A 22,603-nucleotide genomic window follows, 5' to 3' on the forward strand; every position below is an offset into this window, starting at 1 on the left:
CTTCCCAGTTCCCAACAGAACCACAAGCTGTGAACAGATAGGCCTTCAACACATGGGCCTTTACAGAACATTCAAGATCCAAAGACACTCAAAGTCGATTCAAGACTCAATCAGATCTGACCCTAAGTGAAGGAGAGTAAAGAAGTGAAGTTTGAACAGAAGCATCTTAGGCTACAATGCAGTTCTTAGAGAAGTTCTGCAAGAACCCTTCCTCCCAGGAGCAGGCCAGTCTGGGCGTACCTGCCTCCCGGAGTCTCTGGTTGGGGCAGCCTGCAGGCAGCCTCAGAGCTTAAACACAGTCATGGAAGTTGGGGCACAGCAGCTTGAGCCCTTGATCAACTCTGCTCCTACACTGGGAGATCTGGGAGCACAATTCTCATGTCAGTCTCATTAACTCTCAATGGGGCTGTGTGGAAGTCATTAATGACTTAGAGAAACACAATCATGTCCTGACTTCTCACTAGCCACCAAAATCATTCCATTTAGGTCCACAAGTTAAATATAAAGACTCAAGTCATGAAAATTAGCCATGAAGTAGCCTATGGATTAATATCTGGAAGAATAGGACTCAGCTTAAAAAAAAAACCCACAAAGTTCATCCATATTGCATTATTGCAGTATTATTAGTACTTTATTCTTTTTTTGTTGTTGAATAATATTCCTTTGAATGGATATGCCACATTTTGTTCTTTCATCTGTCAATGGACATTTGGGCAGTGAACTTTGCAAAGTGCTAATTGAAACAAGCCAGACACACACACCCACACACAAAACTCAGGTACCATACAATTCTGTTTATAAGAAGTATCCAGAATAAATAAATCTAGAAGATAATTGGAGAGAATATGAGGACTATCTGCTATCTGCTAACAGATACAGGTTTTTTTTGTTTTTGTTTTTTGTTGTTGTTGTTGTTGTTTTTGAGAGAGAGAGAGAACTTTTTAATATTTATTTTTTAGTTTTCGGTGGACACAACATCTTTTTTTTTTCTTTTTTATGTGGTGCTGAGGATCGAACCCAGCGCCCCACGCATGCCAGGCGAGCGCACTACCACTTGAGCCACATCCCCAGCCCACAAGGTTATTTTTTGACATGGAAAAATATCTGCAAGTAGATATTGGGGATGGTTGTACAACCATATTTTGAAGATAACATTAAATAAAGTTTGTAAATACCCACAAAAGAAAAAATATATTGGACAACAAGAAAAATATATTTGACTCACAAATCAAAAATTAACATTGAAAAATTTTTAAACATTTTTTTAGTTGTAGGTGTACACAACACCTTTATCTTATTTTTATGTGCCTCATGCCTGCTAGGCAAGTGCTCTACCACTGAGCTACAACCCCAGCCCTGAAAATTGAATTTTAAAGACAAGAAAAACACACATGACAAAATAATATTTTAAGATATTATGATCTAATAGATACCCATGAGAAAATATTTTTAGGCAGAGACATGAACAAGCATTTCACTAAGGAAGAAATACTTACAGAAAATAAGCATTCTCACTAACAAAAGAAATGCTAAATAAACTTATCTAAATTTTTACCTAGCAAATTGGTAAACTTTTGGTGGCAGTGATGGTGGTGGTATTTATTTATTTTCATAATGATGTAAAATGGTTATTGATAAAAGAATTCTCTGGAACCTCTGTAGGGAATGCAAACTAGTCTAACCTTTCTTCAAAATAATTGACAGCCCCGTGTGGTGATGCAGGCCTGTAAACTCCCAGCAGCTTGGGAGGCTGAGGCAGGAGGATCTCAAGAGCAAAGCCAGCCTCAGCAACAGGGAAGCACTAAGCAACTCAGTGAGACCCTGTATCTAAATAAAATACAAAATAGGACTGAGGATGTGGCTCAGTGGTTGAGTGCCCCTGAGTTCATTCCCCAGTACCCCCCCCAAATTAAAATAAATTAAAAAATAAAAAGGGCTAGAGATGTAATTCAGTAAAGAACCCTGTGTTCAATCCCTGATACCAAAAAAAAAGAGACAAGTATTAAAATTTTTTAAAATGTGCATGCATACCTCGTAGTTCAGAAATCCCATACCCAACAAGCAATCCCATAAAGAAATTAGACTTACAGGGGCTGGGGATGTGGCTCAAGCGGTAACGTGCTCGCCTGACATCGCCGCACGGAGTGCTGGGTTCGATCCTCAACACCACATAAAATTAGAAAATAAAGATGTTGTGTCCACTGAAAACTGAAAAATAGATATTTAAAAAAATCTCTCTCTCCTATCTCTCTCACTCTCTCTTAAAAAAAAGAAAAGTAATTAGAGGTAAACATTTGTGCATAAAAATAATTACAGCCTTATTAATATTATTAAGAACCATCAGTAATGCATAGGACTAAAAAAGACCTAGAATAAGTATGTAATTCATGGTTTACTTATAGAATTGAATTAATGAAGCCATTAAATTTTTGTAAATACATTTACAAAGAGTTTAATAACATGAAAAATAATTATGGCATAATGCATTCCATTGAAAACAGAATATAAAATGTGACTATAGTGTGTTCTAAGTCACCTAAATTGTGTGTTTACAATACACACGGAGATTTGCCAGACTTTATTAATATTGGTTTTTCCCTAGAACATGGAACTATGGGTGATTTTTATCTCTTATTCAAATTTTCTCTTTATTTCTGACTTATTTTCAATTAAGACACATTATTTTTATATTTGTAAATATACTTTCATATTCATAAAAACTAACCATCCTCATAAAAACTGAAGCAAAAGCCCCTCTTAATGTGTATGTGTATATAAATATTCTTTGTGTTTACCCTAATTAATTTGGCATATGCACAGGTAGATACTGAGTCGAATTTAAAGATCTGGTCTCTGTCTAGGTTTAAACAGTACTTCAGAAATCTTCAGAGTTCAGACTAAGATCACTATTAGTTTAATATGAATATGGAAGGTGTCATCAAGAGAAAATAATCAGTTAATCTTGAGCTACTTGTATACACAGGAAGAAAATATTCACTGGTGATCGAATTAAGGAATTTTTAAAAATCAGATATTAAAACTATCACTGTATTTTTCAGTATATCCTTATAACTTGTGGTTTCTCCAGGCAAGGGATGTGTATAAGTGATGGATATTTATAAGATTTCAAATTCTTTCTTTGAAGGGCTTATAGCTAATTTCTCATGATTCTCTCTTAACTGACCCTAAAGGGAGTGGCAGCAACCTCAGACCTTAATATTTTCCCCCTGATTACAAGATTCCCATTCAAGGTAACTGAGGTCAAAAGTGTAAGCTGGGATGGAATCTGGGAGACTTAGACTGTCCTAAAAATGACAAAAAGCTGAACAGGCTGTAAGGTCGGTAGAACACCCGCCCTCCCAATCCGACACTGCAGCCTCTCATTGCTAACTGCAGCAAACAGACAAATATATGGTCTTGGGTGGGAGATTTCTGAGCTCTTCAAGTGTGGAGAACCAAGCCAAGTCACTTAAAGAGCCACATGGAGATACAGGCTCTTTGGGTGTCTGGGAGTGCTATGGTACAGATGGAAGCGCTGATCACACCCGCTCCACGTAGAAACTTTTCCAAGCAAGTTCACTCCACCCTCCTAAGTCCTGACCTGTTTAATTATATGCCTGGTCCTCGCCTTTCTGAATCATTAAGATTCCTCCTTTCATTATGTTTGCTGGATCTCTTTACTTTCCCAGCAAAGTGTTCAAGTGAGTTTATGCTCCTGTAAGTTAAAGTGTATCCCGTCTGCCATAGGGTCATAGGGAACTGACAAACTGGAAGAACCTGAAAAAAAAATGGATTAAAGCAAAGACCACAAAAAAGTAGCCAAAGCTATCAGCATACATTTCCCAACTGTACCACATTCTTCCAAAGAACTCTTATGAGAATCTACAAATGAGTCACGGCACAAATACTCCCAAAGTCTTTTCTTTTGTACACATTAGAGGTCATGTTCTGCTTTGTTATTTAAAATGTGTTTTCTCCCAGACTGTCTCATAAAGTTGTGAGAATTCAAAACTCTGTGGATGTCTAACATCGAGCAATGACGGAATTAATATTAGTGTTCCTTCCCTCTGCCCAGCCCCTCCCCATTCTGGCCTCAGTGAATGCTGCAAAATGCTCTCTTTACATTTAAGAAAACTAGGACACAGAGAAGCATGCCTACAAGACCTGGAAATGACAGCCCAACACCAAAGCCCAAGGCAGGGACTCAGAATAGTCAGCCAAGGGTACCCTTTCCAGGACCTGGCCTTGGCAGTTTCCGTCCTGTGTAAGCTTTATGACTATGGTCACTTGGTGTTACAGCCTGGGTTTCTGATGTTCGCAAAAGAATATGTTCCTAATCACAAAGCAGCCTTGGTTGACGGGAGAGTTCCACCAAATAACTTCAGGCTATGTTTAAAGGACAGCCCTAAAATGTTCCCTAAGTCATAATTGCCACACTGAGACGACCTCAGGATGAATGGCTTTCATTTCTTTGAATATGCCGTGTTCTCATCTTGCTGCATTTCTTTTACCTGCTCCTCCTTCCTTCATTCCAGGTTGCCACCTAACCCCTCCAGCGAAACAGCCATTCCCCATTCTGGTCTTCCTACCATCTGAGTTCTCAGATGCCATTGGCTTTGTTCTAAGCCCTCCGTCCTCCACCCCCAGGCCAATGGGTAGGATTATGGAGGATGAACCCTACCCTTTTCCATTCAGGGTTCTTTCTAGTGAGTAGACAAACCAATGTGGATATCCAACTCTCGAATGCATATACTGTGTGTGTGTGTGTGTGTGTGCACGCGCGCGTATGTGTGTGTTGTATTGAGATTCAGAAAGAAAAGCAATAGGTCAGATATATCCAGAAGCTCTCTTACACAACACACACACACACACACACACACACACACACACACACGACAAATCTTCTCATCCCTGTCAAAATAGTTTATGACCTTGGTGTTAAATCATGGCCCAACTTGCTACACTTGAACCCCAGAAACCTATCCATGTGGTGTAGAAAAACAGGTAAACTTCAGGGGCTGAGGAGGCTCTGGCTCTGGGGGTGTGTTTCATGGGGGGGAATCAGCACAAACTCTGGCTGATTCCTCATTCAATACAGGCTGCCAAGTGCATCAAATTCTGACAACCTGGCAGCCGCGGGAAGGCACAGCCCTTGGCTGGATTCTTGATCTCATGAATTACACGACTCTTTGGCCAGTCCTGTAGTGAATGGAAGCAGAAGCGAATCTGCACAAGTCAGAGTCATCCTTCTCCCCAGTCTGAGAAGCAGGAACCTTTGAGGTCTGATCTACTGAACCTCAAACCACATCCAAGAGCTTCCCCCAAGGTGAAGCTAACTAGGCCACAGGTAGCTCCTCTTCAGACCATGATGACTTTATTCTCTAGATTTTAATACAGTTCCTGCGACTTCAGAATCTGGTACCAAGACAATTGGTGAAGAGAAGAGAAGACCAACGAGAATAGGACAGTAAGCTCTACTTTTCCTATTTCTCCTCTTATACTTAAATTGCAAACATTCCAGACAGTTCTTTCTGGTTTCTTCTATAAATTCAACTTCTCATATATAGTACACTTTCATTCACTAGCTTGACTCATTTTATTTCTGCTGTCTTTTCCTCCTCCTGTAGAGTAGATCCCCTTCCAATTTCCCCTGACCGATAGTTGTCCCTCCTCTGTGGTTCTGAGGGTAGCCCACATTTATCATATGCCAACCTCCCTTCCTCTTTGAAGACAAGCACTGTATATTTTTCATCAGTGTCTTGGTAATATTTGGTTTATAATAAGTGCTCAATAAATGCCAATGGACAAACGAAATAATTAAGACTAGTGGGGGGAAATCTTCCATACAACTAACAGCAAAGCATTTAGAGGAATCCCTAGGAATATAGTCTCATCAAAAATTCAGTATTCTAGATAATGTTTGTGTGTGTGCACACAAACACACAATATTTCCTCACATGCGTGCACACACACACAATATTTCCTCAGAGAAAAGCAACTTCATTTTTTAATTCTGTTTCCATATAGTGAAAATTTGGTTAAAGAAAAAGAGTACATACCATAGTATATGCAGTTTCATTTCCATCATTGTCCACTGTTTGTTTTTCAATATACTCAGTGGTTTTAACCTTAGGAATAAAATTATGCTCTATGTGCTATCTATAAAAGCTGTTCATTTCATTTTTATTTCAAACAACCTAAGTTGCTCATCAGAAAGTTTTTGCATCCACAGATACACAAATGCATAGTACCTAGAAAACCTACTCTCTGAAGTTATTGAATACTGACAACGTAGCTGACTCATTCTCAAGTTCAAGCTGCTTATTAACATGTAAGATCCTTGAACTTAATTGCTTCACCCTTTGGGATCCACAGCACTCTGTGCACATCTCTATTAAAGCACGTCTCTCTTTACATCACTGATAGTTTATGTGTCTGAATCTCTATAATAGCAAGGTTTATTTTTTATTTATGAGTACAGTATTTAAAAGCACAGGTTCTGGAATTCAATGACCCACATTAGAATCCTGGCCTCTCCCCTCACCAGCTACACGATTTGCACAAAGTGCTTGTTCAGGTGCCTATCTGTATAATGGAAGTAGTAATAGGGCCCACTCTATTGTCCTAAAGTCTAAAGAGGCTCACAGATAATAGATACTCATGCAATTTACTGAATCGGTCCATTTCCTCAACTATGTTTCCTCGTGAGTCCCATAGCCACATCAACCATCTACGGGATTGCAATCCAAGCTTGTATTTCCTAACTCCATATTGTCCACCCATCTGGGCTAGACTGGAGGAAACTTCCCAACAGTACTGAAAGTTGAGCTTGGCCGAGGAAAGTACAGACTGTGTTATCACCCCTCAGTGTGACATTGCTGGTGCTGTCCAAGGCAATGAGATGTTCTTGTGAACTTGGTGACTTAATGTCCCAAAGCCTCTTCATTTAAGAAGGTCAGTATGAAGATATGTGCTCTGCCAAGTGCTTGGAATTGTTGCTGAAAAGAGAATGCCTGTTGTGCCTTGACCTGTTGTGCCATGCTCTGTGTGGGCTAAGACCATCAATCTTCCTATAGCTTCTCCACCTGGTGCTTCTGCTGCTGACACAGTACCACTGACTGTTCCCATTTGGTTCTGCGGGCTTGGCCTTCAGCCCTCTGACCCAGGGATTAGAAAAGGGCCTTTAGGACTAATAAAGTCTAGGTACAGGTACCTCACTGAATCCTCCAATAAAACAGTGTCTATGTAACAGATATAAATTCAAATATAAATCACAATATCCAATACTTAGGCTATTTAATGTGTTCCATTCATCCAAAATATGTGTTCACATTTTTACCTCTCTAAAATGGGAATGTTTCTTCCAATAACCTGGCACAGTACAGTTGGCAATTTAATGGTGTATCTTATAGGCATGATATCTTAGATTCAATAAAAACTACTAAATTACATCTTCAGTGCCTGGCATTATATCAACGTGATACTTGGCATATGAAAACTTACAGACTTAGGTGAATTAGTCCAAGATTCTACAGGCATTTTCTGAGTCTGAGAAAAGCTTTTTGGTGACTTAGCTTAGGCTGTATTCTCAAAATCCTGCTATCTCTAATAAAATAAAAAATAAACATAAGAATAAAGAGTAACACAATAGATGAGTTCTTTGACACCAGGAACCTTAATTTGAGAGAAGCTCTTTTCCTGGGTATCCTGGGTTTTTGCTTATGTGAGTCACTGGACAATGCCCTCCAGACCTGGCATTGCCTTCCATTGGTTCCCCTGACAGCTGAGCAGAGAATATGGGAAGGAGGAGTTGGCCAGACCTAGCTATGTCCTCCGAAGATGTCTTTTACAATAGACTCACCACTTTCACACACTAGCACTACCTTCTCCACCCAGCATCAGCCTTGTCATCAAGTCCCCTGGTGATTCACAGCCTGCCTTTTCTGGCAGCAGTATTGGGACTACACCCTGCACCCTTCGCTCTCTTGCTGTTGCTACTGTGATCTTTCTTCCCGATCCTTCTGGTGCAGTTACCTTCACCTTCCTGTTCTCTCCCAGGAATGTGCCCTTCCCCTCTCAGCTCCTGCTGTAAGAATCACCATGGGCCAGCCCCGTGGACAGCACGACTCTCTGCATGGCTGACACCAGAAGGAGAAAGGGCTTTAGTAGAGCCCTTCAGATATCTAAGGACCAGGGCCTCTTGATTTTTGGATTTTTAAAATAAGGCTCAGAAGAGGGTGAGGGACTTAACCAGAGGGACACCGTCATTGGTGAAAGTGAAGAATAGAACTGTGGTCACTGCCTTCAGGCCTTTCTCCCTCTAGAAGTATAATCCTCCTTCGGTTTAGATTCTCTTCATTTGCAGCCTCGAGAATAGCTGATAGAGTACATTGTTGGCCAACCTCTTCATGATTTTTCTGGACTATAATAAGAGGCTATTAGAAAGCACTGCACATTCCTATTATACCCGTGCTTTGTAGGTACAGCCATGTGGTTGGAAATAGGAGCTTGAAGGTAACTTGCATCTGACTTGATTTAAGGTCAGGAAAGAACTGCTTGTCCACATCAAAGAGGGGAGGGTGTTTGGGCTGGGAACTACAGGGATCAAACCATGTATCCTCACTCAGCCAAGCAATAGGTCCCTAGCCTTTGAGGCCTTCTCTGCCTGGGGGCTTTCCCCACCTTCATTCCTTCATCAATTATTCTTTACAGTAAAATTACATGACATTGACTTGGGGATGTACTATTTCCTCCCTGTGCTGTGGAACACAATGACTACTTTCCCTCTTGGGCAAAAAATGTGTACGTGCATGTACATATGCACACACACACCCAAACACACATACACATACACTCATGCATGATCTGAAGAAGATTCAATAATTTTGTTTCAAAAGCAAGAAAGAATGCCTTTCTACACACACTCATTGTCCCGACCATCCTGCATGGTGATCATCAAGGACCACTAGGCTCATCCCCAACACCTTGCAATGATTGTGTGTAAAATCCAATCCTTTTTGAGAGCAGGTTCCCTGGGGTGGGTCAGAGGTCCCTTCTCTGAAACTCTGATGCTCAGATCTTCCCCTCTCTCTTTCCAGGTACTCCTAACCTACTCCCAGGACTTCCCCAATCATCCCACTTCAATAAAGCCTCGTGTTTTATTTTGAAACGTCAACTCACATAATTCCAAATTTTGGGAAATAACAATATGATTTCTCAAGCCTGTCTGCATGGGTTTTCCTCCATGCTTTGTCTTTATCTCTTGAAGAAGACGCATAGAAGAGAGAAACACAAGAAGGCAAATGGGGAAGAGATGGAAGGAAATTTCTGCAAAAGTTTTCAACCAAGCACCAAACTACTTCCAGGTGACAAGTCTGGGTGCTTTGCTACCAGCTCCAGTGCCAATGGATGCCCTTACAAGGTGCCTCTGGTCCAGAAGTTGATATTAGGCAAACTAGGAATCACGGACTCTGCTGCCTCTCCCACATCCTGCAGCACACACAGCATGCAGTGCTACCGTTCCCATTGTAGATCATAACATAAGTCCTAAGGAGGACCATTCAAAAAAATGACAGTGGCAAAAGATGAGAGAGTCAGAGAGATTGAATCTTATACCTGATTATCCAAAAGCTTCTAAAAACGGACCTGCATACACTGAAAGCTACTCTTATATGCCCAAACGCTCCTTTTGTTTGCCATGTTGCACGTGCAAAAACATCGTTTGAGGCACAAAAGCAAAAACAACAAAAAAATACGAAACAGAGAGAGAGAGAGAGAGAGAGAGAGAGAGAGAGAGAAAAGGTAGCCCAAGGAGCTGTATGCCCTAAATCCTCTCCTTCAGTTTTTTGCTTATATGGTGGGATAGTATTCTCAGAACCTGAAAGCGGAGTTTTTTCCCAAGGTGGCCATGGAGAAACTCCATTTCAATAAACTTAAGACCTAGTAAGACTTAGGTTCTATTAAACTTCTCATATCTGTCATTCACCTTTATGCCTCTGTATAAGGTACTCAGCGACTGTTAGCTTAGTGGTAAATGAATGACACTAATAATCTCACACATTTGTGGACACTTCATAACTGACAGAGGCGATTTCCATAGATAATCTCATTTGATCCTCACAACTCAATGAGAGAGGTGGTGAGTCATCTTAGCCCCATTTTATAGATCAGCAGATCTCAAACATGTTTCAGTTTGGAGCAATCAGAGGTCAAGTGTTCCTGAGAGAACAACATGAACTACTGACATTTTAAATTAGATTGTCACTTATTGTAGATTCTGGGGTAGGCACTATCTGGTTATAGGTCGGGCAGATGCCGTGGGGGCTCTTAGTGGGTGTATTAGTCTAGGTTCTCCAGACCTATAGACTCAGGAAAGCTGATGGGATAATTCCAAGTCCAAAGGCCTGAGAACCTAGGAGGCTAATGCAATAAATCCCAAATTCCTCCTTCCCCTGCCTTTTGTTCCTCAGTAGATTGGATGGCACCCAGTCATAATGGGAAGGGCCGCCTACTCAGCCCACAGGTTCAAATGCTGATCTCATCTGGAAACACCTTCACAGACACACCCTGAAACAGTTCTTGGTCTAGCTTTTCAGCAACAGACATTCAGTTCAACACAAGGAATACCAGTGTGCCAGAGAAACCTGATTTGAGATAAACATCTACAAGTGAAAATACTTATTCATAAGTGATTAAATGGCTCTCTCTCTGTCACACAAATAATCAGTAACATATTCAGAGTTCAGTACATTTTCCAAGGAACTATGTTTCCTCTTTAAATTTAATTTCATTAACATGAAAATCTTAAAGACTGATTAATAACCTGAGAGGTGTAAAAGTGGTTGCCATTCTAATGGTTCTAGAACAATCTGATGGATCCCCCTTATTCACGGGATCATGTGACTCCTCCCAGAGGTGCCCGGAAATAATTCCATTATTTCACAATGAACCATTGTGTCCCATTTGGTAAATACTGAATCACATATTCACTTGAATTCATGTCCCTTTAGGTATTTTGTTCTCTTAGAGTTAATCTAAGACATGGTCCATCCAACTAAGACCTGAAGCCCAAATTCAGCCCAGTGCCAACTTTTATAAATAAAATGTTACTGGAACACAGTCACACCTATATGTGTCAGTTGTGACTACTTTCATGTGGGCTATCTTAATCTTTACAGAAAACGCTTGCTGAGCATAGGAACACAGGTGGTCCTGCTGTAAAGACTAGTTACAGATAATTTGTAGAAATAGGCATCTCATGCCCAACTCAGTAGTAATCAGCTCTATCACCCACCAAAGATTTTATAGAAGCTAAAAGTTCCTCCCAGAAGTCTGTCTTTGGTATTTGTATTTCATCAGGGAAGGAGCTTCTTACCAAGAAGTGTTATCATTGCTACGCAAGGGCATGGTCTTATGGGATAATGGGAGGGCACTAATGGGTGTCTCTTGCATTCGTCTCTTAACTTCACTTTGAAAAACAACTGGAGATGGCGAAGGGCTATTCCCTCTCAACTGAAAAAAATAAAAATTAAATAAATAAATAATGTAATATAATGACATGTTCTGAGAATGTTTTTGCAGAAACTCCAGGAGGGTAAAGTCCATGCCTCTCTACTTCACAGCTCAATCACCAGTTCCTAGGACAGGTCACACATGCACATGTACCCCCATGTGCAAGTGGGACTAGGGATTGAACCCAGGGACACTCTACCACTGAGCTACATCCTCAGCCCTTTTTATATTTATTTTGAGACAGAGCCTTACTAAGTTGCTGAGGGTGGCCTTGAACTTGCAATTCTCCTACCTCAGTCTATTGAATCACTGAGATCACAGGCATGTACCACCACATCTGGATAAAAATTAATGACTTAAAAGATGTTGCTTACTTGGTTTAAAAAAAATGTTTTCAAAGCATATTTGAGCTGTCTGCTTATAGAATACTACCAATTTTGTAAATAGCTGTCATGTAGGAAAAGCATGACATGCTAACAATTGTTTTTCTCTGTTGGATGGTGAGTTATTTTCTTATTCATTTCTGTATTAGTAAGTTTTCTTCAAGAATATGTAGTATTCTTTTAATAAAAATGATACTTATTTTTTTAAAAAAAAGAAAACGATTTTGTTAAGTGAAAGAAAATAACCACTTGTCTTCTGCTGCATTCATATTCTTCTCTCATAGAAAGATTTCTAAATTTCCAATGTGTGTCACTGGATCCAACATGTCTGCCACCAATCTGTATAGCATTATCATATTAATTTTTTTATATTTATTTTTTAGTTGTGGTGGACACAATTCCTTTATTTTATTTATTTTTATGTGTGCTGAGGATCAACCCAGATCCCTAAATATGTTAGGTGAGCGCTTTACTGCTGAGCCATAACCCCAGCCCCTATACTAATTCTTTACAAAGCGTAGCATTCTGCTCATCATGTTCCCAGTGCAAGAGCACTTAAGGAATCTTCCTGGTTGCTTAGTAAAAATCAAAGTCCTCTCTTTCAAGTCCCTCTGACCCCAATCTATTTATCTGGTCTTAGCTTTCTTATGCCTCATCTCAAATTTGACTTATATGGGTGGGACTTCAATATTCATACAGTTGGCTTTCATTCACATTTCCATCTATTATATAGGAACAGTATTGTCTTTCATATGCAAAAGCCTTTTTTATACACCTTTACCAGGAATTATTTTTTAGAGCTAAGAAGAGTTTGTAAAGAACAAGTAATTGTATTAGCTTTTATATTTTAATTAAACATGCAATAAATAAATATGTATTTGATACAGAAATAAACATGCAATTCACTAGGAAAAAAACAGAGAGGCTTAAACATGCCCTTTCACATATGACCTCCATAGTTTATATTTTAAAAATTCAAAAAGCAGTAGAGAAAGATTGACATTCAGCAAACTGACTGCAGGGGGAAAAAATATATATATATGTATATGTATATATATGTATAAATATGTATAAATATAAGCACATATATTCCCACTTCTTCTTGAACAACACACAAATTGTGAAAGTATTAAAGAATAAAGTATACATGAAAACAACAGGGTTCAGTATATATAATATTTTATTTGTTAAAGGGATACATTTATTTTTATACTTTATGTATTTTGCTCATACTAAATTTTTATAATGTCTAAATCATTGCAAAAAAGGCTTAGTGCAAAAACTAAAATTGCTTTTTGTACTAGGAAAAAAATATGAGAATGCATAAATAACTGTGAAAGAAGAGGGGTTTGATTTTGTTTGTTGCAGTGTTAGGGATCAAACCCAGGGCCTTGTGCATGCTAGGCAAGCACCCTACCGCTGAGCCACACCCCTAGTCCTTTAGAGTATCTTTGAAAGCATATAAACAATGGAAAATGACAAAAGTCATGATCAATAGACTTAACTAAAAAATTAATTTCTGTACCTCAAAAAATTAGTTATTTAAAAAACTTCTCACAAGTTAAAAAATTCCCCTAGGAAAAAAGATAATACTAAATTTTACATTAACAAATAGAAATGTGTTTAGCCATGTTAGGAATGAATGAAATGCAAATTATTACAAAAGGCGAGACCAACATATTAACTACATATATTAATTTCTGTGCCTCAAAAATAATTGGTTATTTAAAAAATTGAAATATTAAGAGACTTTCACAAGTTAGAAATCAAACAGTCCCCCTAGACTGCAAGTTAGCACAACCACTTTGATTGTCCACAAAAGACTAGGAGGGGGACTACCATATGAGAGCCATCCCACTTCCTGATATTTATCCAGTAGAACTGATATTTATCCAATAGAACTCAAATCAGCATACTATAGAGATATAAGCACATAGATGTTTATAGCAGCTCAATTGATAATAACCAAATTATGAAATCAGCTCAGATGCTCATCAACAACTGAATGGATTAAGAAAATGTGGTATACATACATAATGGAGTTCTACTCAGCCATAAAGAATAATGAAATTATGCCATTTGGTGATAAATACTTGAAATGGAGAACATCATGCTAAGTGAAATAAGCCAGACTCAAAAAGTCAAAGGTCAAATGATTTCTCTCATATACAGAAGACGAGCAAAATAAGGGAGAGGAGTGAAGGGAGGAATCTCATGAAAATAGGAGTTCTGAGGAAGGGGATAAAGGGTAGGGGGGAGGGATGGGTATAGGGAGGAATCGAGGAATGAAATTGACCAGATTATGCTATGTACTTCTGTGAATATATCACAGTGAATTCCCACCTTTATATATATCTATAAAGCATCATTTTAAAAAATAAATCAAGAAGTAGTAGGAAGACCAATAGAGTAAAGGAAGGGGAATGAGGTGAGGAGAAGGAGGAGAAGGGAAAAGGAAGTACTGAGGGTTGAAATGGAGCTAAGTATATTCCATGTCTATAAGGTTATGTCAGGACAAACTCACTTTTATAGGTAACTAATGCACTAATAAAAAAATTTAAACAAACAGTTCCTCTAGAGGGAAAAGACAGGTAATAACTTTACATTAAATTTACATTAAATAACTTTACATTAAAATTCAAAATATTTTCAGCCATATTAGTAATGAAAGGAATGCAAATTAAAACTATGAAGAGATACCCTCTTTGGGATCACTTCACGAAAACTAATTATAGTAATAGAAGTCAATGCAATGCTGGCGATGAGCAAGCTTATGCACTACCGCTGGGTGTAAATCAGAACAAGCACTCGAGGAGAAAGTTTGACACTGCTCATTAAGACCATTAAAAACAGTTACATTCCTAGGAAATTACCCTCAGAAAAATAAGAGTTTCCACCATGATGTATTAGAAAGATACTCATCACAGTGTTTTTTATGACTATAAGGTGGTAAAGAACATAAATTTTGAGAATGTAATTAAAACACTGAGCACCAAAATAACAGAATGGCATGCAACAATTAAAGATCAAGTGCATTAGATAATGGGGAAATGCCCCTGGCATAGCATTAAACAGGAGAGGATAATGCGGTAACATAATGGCAATTCAATTAAACTAAATTACATATATTTTTCTAATGTGTATATGAGTGTGTTATTAAGTCAATATACCTAAGTGTAAACAGTAGTGGCAACACAATACAATTTGGAGACAGTATCCAGTTGATTATTTTTCTAACTTAGAGCTTTCCTTATTTTCAAATGTTCACAACAGTAATCAGAAATGCATAGTTACCCATAGAGTTCTACCAGAAGCACTGGAGGCTTTGAGAGAGACTGTCAGCTCCCGCAGGAGAGGAGAGAGATGGCCCAGGAAGTAAATGTTCCTGCATTCCCCATAGAGAGAAAACAAAGGAATCCTTCAAGAAAGGAAGCGGCAGCTAGATTCTAGGAAGTTCTTTCCTTGGTATTCTTTCATAGCAATCCTCCTGCCTGGGTTCTTCCAAGGGCCCACTGAGCCCATTTCTATTTTCCTGGAACATGGTTGCTGCCTCATTTTTTATACCGACCCAATGAGAATCAGGGCCCAGTCCCATTCCCCCAGTGTGAAGATCAAACACCTGAGAAACGCTGAGGCAAGAGCAAAAAGGTTTATTTAATTAAAGGATACGAGAGAGAGAGAGAGAGAGAGAGAGAGAGAGAGAGAGAGAGAGAGAGAGAGAGAGACCTCTGCAGAGGCAGAGGAGGGAGTTCAAGTTGGAAGTTGGTGTATGAGGATATGGGGGTGTCCGATCCCTTTTGTTCATTCTATGTTTCTTTTCTTCTCATGCCTCCTTCTCCTCTTACTTTGCCTATGTGACTAGTGACCAAAAAGTGGGCCAAAAGGTGGAGTGTCCAAGGGGGAGAATGAAGCCGCCCATGGGTACAGGCAGAAGGGAGCAGCCCAGGGGGCCTTCAGGTTCCTCCCTAGTAGGGAGGAATGATTCCCTGGAGGCAGGCAACCTTGGCAACAGGTTGAAGGAGGAGGGAGAAGTGTCCTAAAGGTATTAGCATTTTATTTCCTTTCTTTTAGAACCGGCCCTGTCTTCCCAGGGAGACCCCATCACTCATTACCTACACTGTCTGTCCCTTTGCCTCCTGGCCTCAACAGCATCTTCCTCACTCCACAAGCCTCTCTTCAGAGAAAGAAGCATTTCCCTGTCCTCCAGCTCTGTAGTCAGCCCTTTTCTGCCTGAAGGATACGGATCCATGGTCCTCCTCATTGTGATCAGCATCTACACATCCCCAGCAATGCACCACGGACATTAATCACAAAACCAGGGGCACAAGTTGGCACCATGCTGGCAAGATTGCACTATGATGAAAATAACTACCCTGATCCTAAAGAACTCACAAGTGGAAATCATAGCCTTTGGCCCAGCTTTTTACACATGCACATTTGTTCACCCTTAATGCATTGGCAGGGTTGAGTGAGAATGGTCTTTTCTGTCTTGGTCTTTCTCTGAGCCCTTGGTCTTTTGCCTTTCTTTTTCTCCACTTTATTATCCACATTACCCATCCTCCTGACCCTCTGAACCAGCGCCCAGGGCCTCTCAACCAACAGAGTTTCTTCCTGCTCCATCTCTTGATTAGACTTTGATCCAGGGATCTAGCAGAGTTTTGCTTCCTAAGAGCAAAGGAATCACTGAAAGTTATAAATTTCATTAAGGAGCACCGTTTCAATGCTAAGTTTCCAAACACATATGCTAAATTTGAATAAGCATATTTCTTTTCTGACAACTCACTTGTGAACTTTACAGTTCTGACAATTACACCACTGATTGTCTAAGAAGAGCCAACTGTTACATTTTATCATCATTATCCCAAGATCAATGTTTAGCTAATACACATAGGAATGACCACACTAGCTGTTAAATTTCTGAAATATATAAGGTTGATAAATAGCCTCTCCCTGCAACCCCCCACCCTATCCCCTTGTCCCACCTCATTGAGGCTGACTCAATCCCTCATCCATGACACCCTGGATCTCCCCCAAATCTAGCAAATAAACGGTTGAGTTGATATTGGCAGAACAACCAGCTGAGCAACATATGCACAGCTATCGTTCACTCGGATCAGCTCTCAAGCCACAGAGGTAGTTAAATATTTTGAATGTTATTCCTGCAAAACATGATACATCTGACAAACATAAATTCTTCCAGTTGGTTAAAAAAAAAACTAGCCCAGTAAAATCTGAGCATGCAACTGAATTCCCTGGAGGGCTTGTTCAAGCATGTGGGAGTCACCCTCGGAGGTTCTGAATCAGGGTGGGGCCTTGGAATCTGCATGTCTCATAATTCCCAGGAAATGATGCTACAGCTGGTCCACTGCTCCATAGATAGCTCCCTGTTGTATATGTATCTTTGGAGCTCAAATGTCATCTGACATAAGAATCATAGGAGGAATCACATAAGACAGATTGATTCTTCCTCAGTGGCTCTGGGTGGAGGAGCCTCAAGCACTACGTTGCATCAGGCTCCCAGGTGATGCATAGGGACATGACCTTGATGCACAAGGTCTTACAGCACTAAAGAGAATTCACTCTTTACTCCCTCATAATGAAGGTCTTACCTTTAAGCCCTCTTTTCTGTCTATAATTCCCTTCTTGTCTTTCTTCTTTCATTTTTTTTACTTTTTCCCCTCGCTTTCTTTTGTCCTTCCTTCTTTCCTTTTCCTCTCACCTGGATTTATTTTCTTCCTTCCCTTTATTTCTGTTCTTCTTTGCTTCACACCCTGTTTTTTCTTATTGATTCTTAAATTCTTCAAATACCCAGCCTACTCGCAGGATTCTCCCTGGATTAAATTTTAAAAATAAAAAATAAAAGCAAAAAGGTAGCCCTGGTTTCTCAAAATGAGACTCCACCCAGACTATATTGGAGCTTCATGATTCCAACAATGAGGTCAGAAATGAGTCTAGGAAAATGCAGGCAGGTGCATGTCCGGGAACAAAGGAGCCAGTCAAGTGCAAAAGGAAAGACTGATTTCTCTTTTCTAGAAAACAGTTGACTCAGAAGATTTTTCCTTGATTAGAAATTTGCCCTACCTAATAACTAGGCACTCTTTCCACAAAACAAAAAATTAAACTGTCAATCTTGGTAAATTTAGCCATTTTTCTGGATTTTAATAGTCCTTAATTCTAGTTGAGAATAAACAGTCTTCTGTGAGCTACAGGCTTGTACTCTCCCTGCCCTTGGGCTGGGCAAGCTTCTTAGCTTATGGAAAAGTCTACAAGCCCTAACACCAAAGGGAGAAGTCCTGGCCCCACCTTGCTCAACTTGGGGAAACCCGTGACGTAGCAGAAGTTTGCTATTTTACTAGTTGTGTCTGCGAGTTGTGTCTGATCCATCTTTCCAAAAACGGTGGAAAGGGATATGGAGATGGTAGACATCTTCCTAGTGCAAAAAGAAAAAACAAAAATGAAATTCATTCTGACTTCAGTTCATCCACTGCTAAATGTCTTCCTGAGAACAGATAGAGTCTTCAACAAATGGTGCTGGGAAAACTGGAAATCCATATATAGCAAAATAAAATTAAACTTTACTAGTATTTTTCCCCATTTTTTATTGGTGCATTATAGTTGTACCTAATGGTGGGATTTGCTGTTACATATTTGTACATGCTCACAATATAACAATATAATTTGGCAGATATCATTTCCCAGTATTTCCCCTATCCTTCTCAAATATCTTTTTTTATATATATAGTAGAAGGAAAATAGCTGAACATTCACAAGAAAAATGGCATCTTGCCATTTGAGAATTCCTTGTGTCCTCAAAGCAACAGAAGATGGTAGAAACAGCAGGACAACTGGAAAAAGTATGAGTCCCCTCCAGGGCCAGCCACTTCACCCACTTAGAGCCCAGAGATGGATGTATGGATAAAATAGAAAGAAGGACTTTGCTGAGTTTTGTTCTACTACAAAATCTGCAATTTCTCATACTTTTGTTGTTCTTGTTGCTCTGAAGATTTGAAGAACATAGACTATGGCCCTATTTGGTTTATTTCTGACACCGAATTCTGAAAAATGGCAAATCATCAACTGCAGGGCTTTGCCAAACTGCTACTATTTTTGTGTGAGCTGATAGCTTTACATTTTTTTTAAAGGTTATAAAAACAAAGAACATGCAAAAAAAAAAAAAATCTATCTGTGGCTCCTGAAGCCTAAAGGGTCTTATCTGGCTCTTCGCAGAAAAGTTTTGCCAATCTCTGATTTAGTGCTAAAAGTGAAGTTTCTTTACCTTCTAAATAGGGCAAAATAACAAAGTTAGGGAATCTATGACTCATAAATTTTTTCAGGAAACCTATTTTAGGATTAAGACTTTAGTATTTTTCTCAACAGCAAAAGAATTCCTCTGAAATCCTAAATGAAAATATCTATTATGTGTTTACTATTACCCCAGTTACTTCTCATTTGGTGATTTGGGGGTGGAGATTGGAGAAGGGAAAAAGATGTATGGAAATCAGTGATAAAAGACCCAAACAAATCAGACACATTATTGATTCTGCAACAAGGGCCTCCATTTGCTGATGCTTGGCTGACCACGGGTTAACTAACTAGCCATGGCATAAAAGTGAATCTAGATCCAAACTCTGCCAAAGTTCCAGGTTCTGAGACTGTATGTTCAATGATGTCACAGAGAAGCTGCCCTTATATTCCAACAAAGATCCTACAAATAATCTAGCTATATTGATCCATCAAGCCCACAGGAGAGCTCCATCATCCTACAAATAGTCTAGCTATATTAATCCACCTGAGCCCCCAGGAGAGCTTCGTCAACAATTCTCCAATATAAATCATGGTGCATGTTATTAAAGACATGGCAAGTATTTACTTGGCTTCATTAAATAGTTCAGAAGTACCACCTTAAAAACCAAGTTGGTAAACAAGAGTTATTTTCTTCACCTCCCCATTCTTTCTCTGCTGTGGAGCAAGGGGAGGTTTTCCATTCTTCCTCTTTGGGTTGTTCCTTGAGAAATAGTCCAGTCTAGAGAGGCAGCCAAGGGACAAATTGATCAAAAAGGATTTTCTTCCTCCCCGATTCCTATTTCTTGCTCTGATTCTATCTGGACCTTGGCCAGCTCCCAATATATCCTGTTTCATAGATTCTGCTTTAGTAGGACCTGGAAAATTCTATCAAAGTGAGAGGGTTGATGTCTTTTCTTGCATCCTAGGAAAGAGAGCAGAAGCCTCAGACATGCCTCTGGAATGGGATGGAGAATAATAATGACCAGTAGTATCAAAAATTCCTAGGTAGATTTTTTTGTTGTTTTTAGAACTTTCTGGAGTGTTTGTGTGTGTGTGTGTGTGTGTGTGTGTGTGTGTGTGTGTGATTTGTTCAAATTAGTTATACATGTCAGTAGAATGCATTTTGACACATTATACATAAATGGAGTGTAACTTCTCATTCTTCTGGTGGTACATGTTATAGAATTACACCAGTTGTGTAATCATATATGCACATAGGGTAACAATATTTGATCCATTCTACTATTCTTCCTAATCCCTACCCCCTCCCCTTCCTTCATTTCCCTCTGCCTAATCCAAAGTAGGTCTATTATTTTTCCCTAGTCTCCCCCACACACACCTTATTATGAATTAGCATCTGCATATCAAAGAAAACATTTGACCTTTGTTTTGGGGGGGATTGGTTTATTTCGCTTAGCGTGATATTCTCCAGTTCCATCCATTTACTGGTTCCATCCATTTACTTTAAGACTAAGTAATACCACATTTTCTGTATCCATTCATCTATTGAAGGGGCATCTATGTTGGTTCCATAGTTTGGCTTTTGTGAATTGATTCTAAGTCCTTTGGGTATAAACTGAGGAGTGGGATAGCTGGGTCAAATGGTGATTTCATTCCAAGTTTTCTAAGAAATCTCCATACAGCTTTCCATATTGTCTGCACCAATTTGCAGCTCCATCAGCAATGTATGAGTGTGCCTTTTTCCCCCCACATTCTCGCCATCATGTATTGTTGCCTCTATTCTTGATAATTGCCATTCTGGCTAGAGTGAGATGGAATCTCAGTATAGTTGTAATTTGCATTTCTCTAATTACTAGAGATGCTGAACAATTTTTCATATAGTTGTTGATTAATTGTATTTCTTCTGTGAAGTGTCTATTCAGTTCCTCAGCCCATTTATTTTTTGATTTCTGACTTTTTTAATATTTATTTTTTAGTTGTAGTTGGACACAATACCTTTATTTTATTTATTTTATTTTTCTATTTGGGGCTGAGGATCAAACCCAGGGCCTCACACATGCTAGGTGAGCACTCTACCACAACCCTAGTCCCTCCTTAACCCACTTACTGATTTGGTTCTCAATGTTACTGTCCCAATAAATCTAAATTCATGTAAAAGGCAGAGATCATTATAAAGAAGAAACTTGCCTCTATAAGAGAAGACAGGGGCCTACCTTGTTTAAGGGATGATATGAGCGTTATCTCCAATCCTACTGATGGGGGCATTAGAATCAGGCCATGTTAGAAGAGGATATAGGGTGGGGATATGGGGAGGTCACGGTTCCTGAGCCCACAGCCACCAGACCCTCAGATTTAGACTTTGGACATTTTCCCTAAATGTGACTATACATAAGGTTGCAGAAATGACAATGAGCAGATTAAAAGAAAGCACTGCCATGTAACTTTGTTACAAAAAAAAAAAAAACACAATTTTTTAAAACACCACATGTTGGAAAATGCTTTTAAAACTTCATTTTAAAAATTTCCTAGGGATCTCACAGGATAACTGGGGCCTTGCTCTTCCCTGAGAAGTCCTCTCCTCTCCTCCCCAGAGACCTCTCCAGAGGGCCCACTGTCTCACTCCCACCTTTATTCAACTGTCCCTCCTCTTTGAGTGGACCTCAAGGTGGTACAAGCCTTTGAGGTGGATACTTGTCGTTCACCCCCTGTTTTTCCTTCTTCTTTCATTTTTCTCTTCTTGGCAATCATCACTATAATTACAAACTACGTATTTTAACTCTCCATCCTACTGTTGGCTTCTGCTTCTCAAATGTAAGCTCTATGAAGGCAAGAGGTTCCCTTGTCTGTGTTTTAGATCACAGTGGTACCCTTCTCTCTGAGAGGTCAGTTACCCCCGCCGAGAGGAATTTGGGTATAGGAGGAAGCACATCTTTGAGTTTTCAGTTTTAACCACTTGAAACTAAACCAAATGGGAACTTGATTGTCAAGACCCCACTACTATAGAGCAGGCACATGCACAGTATGAACCCCGTCCCCAGTGGGGATAGGCCCTGCTTGACTTAATCCAACTCATGATCCCGTCCCCCATTCATGCCAGGTGGCCCACCAGGGTAGGTCCCTGCTCAGGCGGTGTGAGCTGCCTGGGAAATAAAAAGTCTGAAACAATCAGTAAGAAATAAAGACAGAGCTAGAAATTAGATAGAAAAAGAGGAGCGCCTGATAGGCCTTCCCGTCCTGATGGGAGCTGAAACTGAACAATTGAAAAGGGGCCCCAATTCCTTATTTAAGGGGGAGTACATCCAAAGCAGGGATAAGGTTTCAGCGGGAGGAGTCTTGGTGCTTGCTTCTCAGTGTGGCAGGGGCCTTGCAGTAAACAGGTTGATTGGCAGTTGGCCCACCACACACATCTCCAAGAAGCTGTGTGGCTCCTGTGGGTCACCCCATCTCCGGTGCTGTGCTGAACT

Source organism: Callospermophilus lateralis, chromosome 2, assembly GCF_048772815.1.
Source record: "Callospermophilus lateralis isolate mCalLat2 chromosome 2, mCalLat2.hap1, whole genome shotgun sequence".
Taxonomy (NCBI): Eukaryota; Metazoa; Chordata; class Mammalia; order Rodentia; family Sciuridae; genus Callospermophilus; species Callospermophilus lateralis.